Consider the following 6,873-nt stretch of genomic DNA (forward strand, 5'->3'; position numbering starts at 1 on the left):
CCCCACTTCCATGGGTTGACCTCTGAGGATGCATACCTATTTCTAAGGGAATTTGAAGAGGTATGTGTTCTAAGTAAGATCCAACAACTTTCTGATGATGTTGTTAAGCTTAGGTTTATCACTTTTGCATTGAAAGACCAAGCTAAGAAGTGGTTGTATGGGTTACCCACAAATTCCATAACCTCATGGGAACAGTTCACAGTTGTCTTCCTTAAGAATTTTTTTCCAACTCACAAGACCAATAAGCTTAGAAGTGATATCCTTCAGTTTAGGCAAAAAGCCTAGTGAGTCATTTTCCAAACTTATAGGGGGATTCAAGGATCAACTCCAAGAATGCCCTCACCATGGCCTAGACCTATGGTATTTATGTTAAATAATTTATGAGGGTATTGATTACCCAACTAAACAAATGATAGAGTCTATGTGCCCTGAGGGATTCACATCCTTTACAGATGAAGGAAAGGCATGGGAATTCTTACTTGACTTAGCTAACAAAACTCGTGAGTGGGAATCAACCCAAGAGAGTGAAAGAACCATAGGAGGAAAATGATATTCTGTGGATGGGATAGTAGCCAAGGAAGCCCATTTGGATAGCCTAATCAAGAGAATTGAGGCTATTGTTCCTAGGGAGCCATCATCAGTCAATTTGGTTAAGATTTGTGCTTGGTGCCAGTCCCCTGGATATCTCCTAGAAGAATGCCCCAACACCTCTGGGGGCACTTCTAACGATAGTGTTAATGCATTATACCAGAATAATCCATATAGTAATACCTACAATCCAGGATGGAGAAATCACCCAAATTTCTCTTGAAATCAGGGCAACCAAGCAGGGCCTTCCAATTTCCATAATCAAGGTCAACCTGGACTCCAAAGTAAGACCTCAGGCTAGTTTTCCTAGGGCCCCTCTCCTATCATCTTATCAGCAACCCCCTGGGTTTATCAATACTGGAGAGGCAAGTAGAATAAGTGACTTAGAAAAAAATATGGCCCTCCTCATGACAAGCCATCAAAATCTTACGAGAGAACTCACTCAAGTTGTCTCAATTATGCGTGAGAGGGAGAAAGAAACTTTATCCAGTCAACCAGAGCCTAACCCTAGGCATCATCAGGCTGTTAGTTCACAAACATCAACTAATGTACCACTGAATATAGTACAAGGTCAAACCCAACAAGGGCCCTCTAACCAATGTAATGTTGTTTTTGCCCTTAGGAGTGGTAGAGAGTACCAACAGAGCATTCCTAAATCTTCCTCATCTATTACTCATGTTAACTCTCCTTCAGTTGAGGACACAAGTGTGCCTCTTGTTTCAGGTTCGTCTGATGAACTTAAAGATTTTTCTGAAACTAAAGATGATTTGGTTGAGGAAACCAAAAATGATTCTTCTGAATAGGGGCAAATCCCTAACAGTCATTATATTCATCCTGTCTCATTTCCTAATCGATTGGTAAACAAAAGGAAGACTGCATCCATGGATAAAATTTTAGAAGTCTTAAAAAAGGTAGAAGTGAACATCTCCCTTTTGGATGCCATATCCCAGATCCCTGCCTATGCAAAGATACTAAAAGATTTGTGTACTCACAAACGTATCACTAGTGTGCCCAAAAAAGCATTTGTTTGAGATTTAAAATGTAACCGCAAGCATACGGAACAGTGTAGAGAGTACTAACAGAGCGTTCCTAAATCTTCCTCATCTATTACTCATGTTAACTCTCCTTCAGTTGAGGACACAAGTGTGCCTCTTGTTTTAGGTTCGTCTGATGAACCTAAAGATTTTTCTGAAACTAAAGATGATTTGGTTGAGGAAACCAAAAATGATTCTTCTGAACAGGGGCAAATCCCTAACAGTCATTATATTCATCCTGTCCCATTTCCTAATCGATTGGTAAACAAAAGGAAGACTGCGTCAATGGATAATACTTTAGAAGTCTTAAAAAAGGTAGAAGTGAACATCTCCCTTTTGGATGCCATATCCCAGATCCCTGCCTATGCAAAGGTACTAAAAGATTTGTGTACTCACAAACATATCACTAGTGTGCCCAAAAAGGCGTTTGTTTGAGATTTAAAATGTAACCGTAAGTGTACGGATCAGTGTAGCTACGGGTCGAACACAGGGAGAACAACCATTTTATTTTTTTATTTCTTTTAATAATGCGAAAGTGAATCGATTAATGGTTGTGATCTAATTCTAATTACCGTCCTAAACATATGTATCTAAAATAACGTCATAACCATTCGTCATCTAAGAATTTAAAGACGCAAGCCACGCAATTAAAATTAAATAAATAAATAACTAAAAATAAACAACCCACGCAATTAAAAAAAATAAATAAAGGAAAAAAAATGCTGAAATAAAAATAAAGTAAAAGAAAGGGGATAAAGCTAGAGAGCGACTCACAAGTAGGTTTCTCTACTTAGCCCGAGGGATGCATCATAATATGAGCTTCCCTACTTGACCAGAGAGTCACTCTTACAAGGGTTACTTTACTTGGCTTTAGGGAAAGGGAGACAATTAAAATAAAAACAATAAATTGATGGTTCTATGGCTAGGAGGGGCAAAGCCAACACATACACTAGCCATGAACCTTGGGGGAAAGGGATAGCAATAATGTAACGAATGAAAATAAAAATCCTAAATTAAGAAAGAAAGGGTAGTCAGAAGAGGGAATGAGAGGGGGGAGAGAAGACTACTGAAGGAGCCTACTTACTTGAATCAATGCTTGAACTTGAAAAAAAAAATTGCTCCACGGCTCGTGATCTTGTCACCTAGATCTAAGCCTAGAACTATAACTTAAAAAAATTACAACTCAATTGCATAAATCATAAACATAAAAAGGCTGAATAAAAATAAAAGAGTGCTTGCATTAATTGACATAAAAAAACTATTACAAAAGTGATTAAAGCAAAAATAGAGAAGAACTAAAACTACAGAGTGAGAGAGGAAGAGAGAGAGCAACTAAAAAATAACTAGAAGAAGAATGAATTGTCTCCCCTCCTCTTACATGAGTTGTATTTATAGGGAATGGGGAGGTAGGGTAACAAATTTCTCTTTCCTAAAAGAGAGAAACCCACAATTGGTTGTGAGATGTTTTGAGACCAAAAGTGCTAAGGTGGAGGAGAGAGAAGAGAGAAATAAACTTTGAGAAATTTCCTATAATTTGTTTGCTTATTTTCTTTCTTTTTTTTTCTAATTTATTTTTCTTCTTTTTCTCCCACCAAGGGACCATTTTCTTCTTGCTTTATGTGATTTGGACAATCTTTTGATGGGTGATGATGTGGAGGAGAGAGAAGATTTGGACAATCTTTATTTCTCCTCTTTTTTTTTCTTCTTTTTTTTCTTCTCTTCTTGCGCAGGAATCCTTCCACTATTTTGCTTGCTTCTAATTTGATGTGGAAATCCCCTCCATGCCATTAGTGCTTTAAGTGAGTGAAAAGCAGAAAATCTTCAACAAAATTCTCTAAAAAAAACAACCATAAGATTCGAACTTGAGACCTCTTGGTGAGCAAGGGAATTTTGCACACCATAGCTCACCAACTACACTAGGTAGTTGTTATTACCAAAAACAAATCTTCAATCACTTAAGGATGTGGTCCATCGATCCTTGTTGGCATTTGGAGTATTCCTTGTGCCTCTGAGACAATTGCAAACGGGCTGGTTCTGCATCTCGGTTCAGTTCTGATCCATTATTCTTTTTCTGGCCTGAAAAGAATAATCACTTGTACGAATAACCAAACGAATGCGTACTTTTAATTGGACACGTCCATCTTGCTCAAAATTTTGTCCTCTTCGCAACCATGGAAAGAAATAGGACCTCTTTACGTGTAAAATTGGAGATATAGCGCCCAATAGTCCTTAAGGCCTTAAAATATAAAACCTGCAAAAATAGAGTAAAACCCAAGGTAGCTCCATTCTAAATATGTAAAATGCATGTTTTACTACCCTAGATTTCACACATAAATGTGCTCATCACACCTCAATGGAGGATCTTGTAATTGTCTTTTGTTGACGAGACGTCCAAGAGATAAGATTTGGTCCTAGAAAAATGGCATAGCCACAAGTGGATCGAAAATCAATAGAGCTTCCTAACCAATCAACATCACTGAAGGCATGCAGGGAGGAGGAAGACGAGCGCTGAAGGAGAAGACCATGAGAGCGACTTACCTTAAGATAGCACAAAATGCAGTTGACCAAAATCCAGTTGTTCCCAGTCGGAGCATGCATATGTTGACAGGCTCGATTAACCACAAAACTGACATCAAACTTTGTGAGAGTGATGTATTGCAGTGCACCAACAATTGATCAATACCTGGTAGGGTCAGAGTAAGGATCACCCCCTAAAGTAGATGGCTTAGAGGAGGTGGCCATGGGTGTCTGCGCATGCTTGCAATTGACCATCCCAGAATGCTTAAGCAAATCATCAATACAACATTCTTGAGAGAGAACAAGACCATGAGAATGCTGGACAAAAGCGATGCCAAAGAAGAAGTGTAAAGGACCGAGATCCTTGATAGAGAACTTTGTAGCCAGGCGATGAAGAAGCGATGAGACCTGTGATGGGGCACTGCTATAACAAGAATGTCATGAGAAAAGATGGCTCGACCATATATCTGTTGAGTGTTTGGCTTGTCGGAGACCCACTAGGCTTTATGTATTGCACATTCATAGCCAGGTCAGTAATTAGTTCTTACAATGTAGGGCACACATTCCTTGCCCCAATCGCACCAAGACATGCCAACTAGAGACTCAACGACCAAAGGATCAGCCCCAAAACTCGGAACAACCCACACGTGAAGGACTCTACGCCTATGACAGAAGGGAATATTCTCAAAATACCATGGATGCTGTAACATTCCCTATGATCTTCTCAAGAATCATAATATTTAGAAGGATCGCAGAGTCACCTCCCCTTAGGACTCTAACCTCGGACGAACCAACACCACATGCAACCTCATATGGACACCTATAAATAAAAGGTAAAAACAGGTAAAGGGGGATAGAAAAACTTTACTGGAAGAGATTCATCTGAAAATTACCTGATCCTGCTTTTCTAACCTAGGCATCGAAGGGTTTTTAGCATCGGCCTGACCCGGTGCTCTACTCACTCTTTGCTTGCAGGTTTCTTAGGATATTCAAAGCAACCATTAATTACTGCTGGTCAGAATTTGTCACATCAATAGTCATATACACAACTAGTAAAATTATATTCAAATTGTTTTGATAAATGAAAAACATGGCCAAGATACTTGGCAACATTCTTGTAATTATATCAAACACATAAACGATGATGTGAGTTAGGGAATACCTTCGATATTTCCTTAGTCATTGTAACACAATTAATTTATAAATATTATTTTCGGTTGTTTTTTAGATATTGCACTAAGAAAAGTCTAAAAAAAGGCTCAAGTGATTATACAGTTTCATCGTAAAGTATTCATATTGCACCAAAGATAATTGTTTGTTCATAGTGATTGACTCTAAGAAATGAAGCCAAAGGCCGACAATATGCATTCATTCGATAAGTTGTATAAGAACATACAATATCTAAAAAGTATCGATAATCAACCACTGAAGCATTCGCCAAAAAAATACTAATGATTATCATCATCAAATTATGTCAAATAAAACTAAGATGGATCCTCTGATTACATTTATAAAAATATAAAAAATAGCATGGCCATCTCATTTTTGTAGTGTCATTCTATATATATATATATATCATACTATTATATAAATAAAAGCATAAAAGCATGTACTCATGCTTCGTGGTTAATCTTTTTTTGGACTATTTTACCCTTTTTATTTATTTAAATATCTTATTTTCTTCATTATCCTTTTTTCTTTTTATTATAATTATTTTCGACAAAAAAGAAAAATTAGTTTCTCTCTCTCTTTCTCAGTTTCCCACTTTCTTTTTGAAACTCTTTTCCTTCAATGAAAAAAATTTATATTTTCCTCATTTGTCTCTCACGTTCCTCTCTCTCTCTCTCTCTCTCTCTCTCTCTCTCTTCCTATCTTTTATTATATTCTTTCTTTATTAATTCTTTTCTCTCTCCATCTATCTTGCAATAATCTATCTCTTTCTATTTTGAGTTGCTTGAATACTACCAGAAGGAAACATGTTTAATCTATTGATGTCAGTTGGTTTTCTAATTTTGTTTAGTTTCCTTATCAATAAAAATTATTTTAAAAAAAAAATTAGTTTTCTTATTAATCTCCAACTCTCACACGCCCCTTCTACCAAAAACAAATCTCTCCACTTTCTTTTTGAAATTCTTTTCCTTATATATATATTTTCCTCATTTGCCTCTCACGTTCCTCTCTCCCTTCCTATCTTTTATTATATTATTTCTTTATTGATTCCTTCTCTCTCCATCTATCTTGCTATAATCTATCTCTTTCAATTTTTACTAGAAAAAAAAAATCTATATTTTTCTATATTCTAAACCCTCAATTGCTTTTCTAATTTTGTTTAGTTTCCTTATAATCTCCAACTCTTACACCCCCTTCTACCAAAAAAATCTCTCACGTTTTTATCTCTCTCTCTCTCTCTCTCTCTCTCTCTCTCTCTCTCTCTCTCTCAGCTCTTGCAAGAAAGGCTGGCATTAGTTGAGATATAGAAGGATCATTTCTTCTCAAGTCAAATCTGTAGAAGAAACACTTCTTACACCTTTGTTCCACATCAATGTAAGCAACTCAACGATGTACCTAGATTTATTTTATGGTAATTTCTTCTGATTTTTTAGGTTATTATTTGAATTTAATTTTTGCACCTTCAATGCTTCTTTTGTAATTTATTTTATTTTATTGAAACCCTTAAAACCAAAGAGGTAGAACCCTTTTCACCCATCTTCTCCGTTCTCTCTCTCTCTCTCTC

At 36.7% G+C, this 6,873-nt stretch overlaps 1 non-coding gene across 1 annotated transcript; it reads right to left on the reverse strand.

Annotated features, from left to right (window-relative positions):
- Positions 1-243: 243 nt before the first annotated feature.
- Positions 244-351, reverse strand: LOC122069212. The gene has a single exon (XR_006137402.1). It is a non-coding gene; the product is annotated as a small nucleolar RNA R71 (small nucleolar RNA).
- Between the last annotated feature and the right edge of the window lie 6,522 nt (positions 352-6,873).

The sequence above is a fragment of the Macadamia integrifolia genome, unplaced genomic scaffold, assembly GCF_013358625.1.
Source record: "Macadamia integrifolia cultivar HAES 741 unplaced genomic scaffold, SCU_Mint_v3 scaffold553, whole genome shotgun sequence".
Lineage (NCBI taxonomy): Eukaryota > Viridiplantae > Streptophyta > Magnoliopsida > Proteales > Proteaceae > Macadamia > Macadamia integrifolia.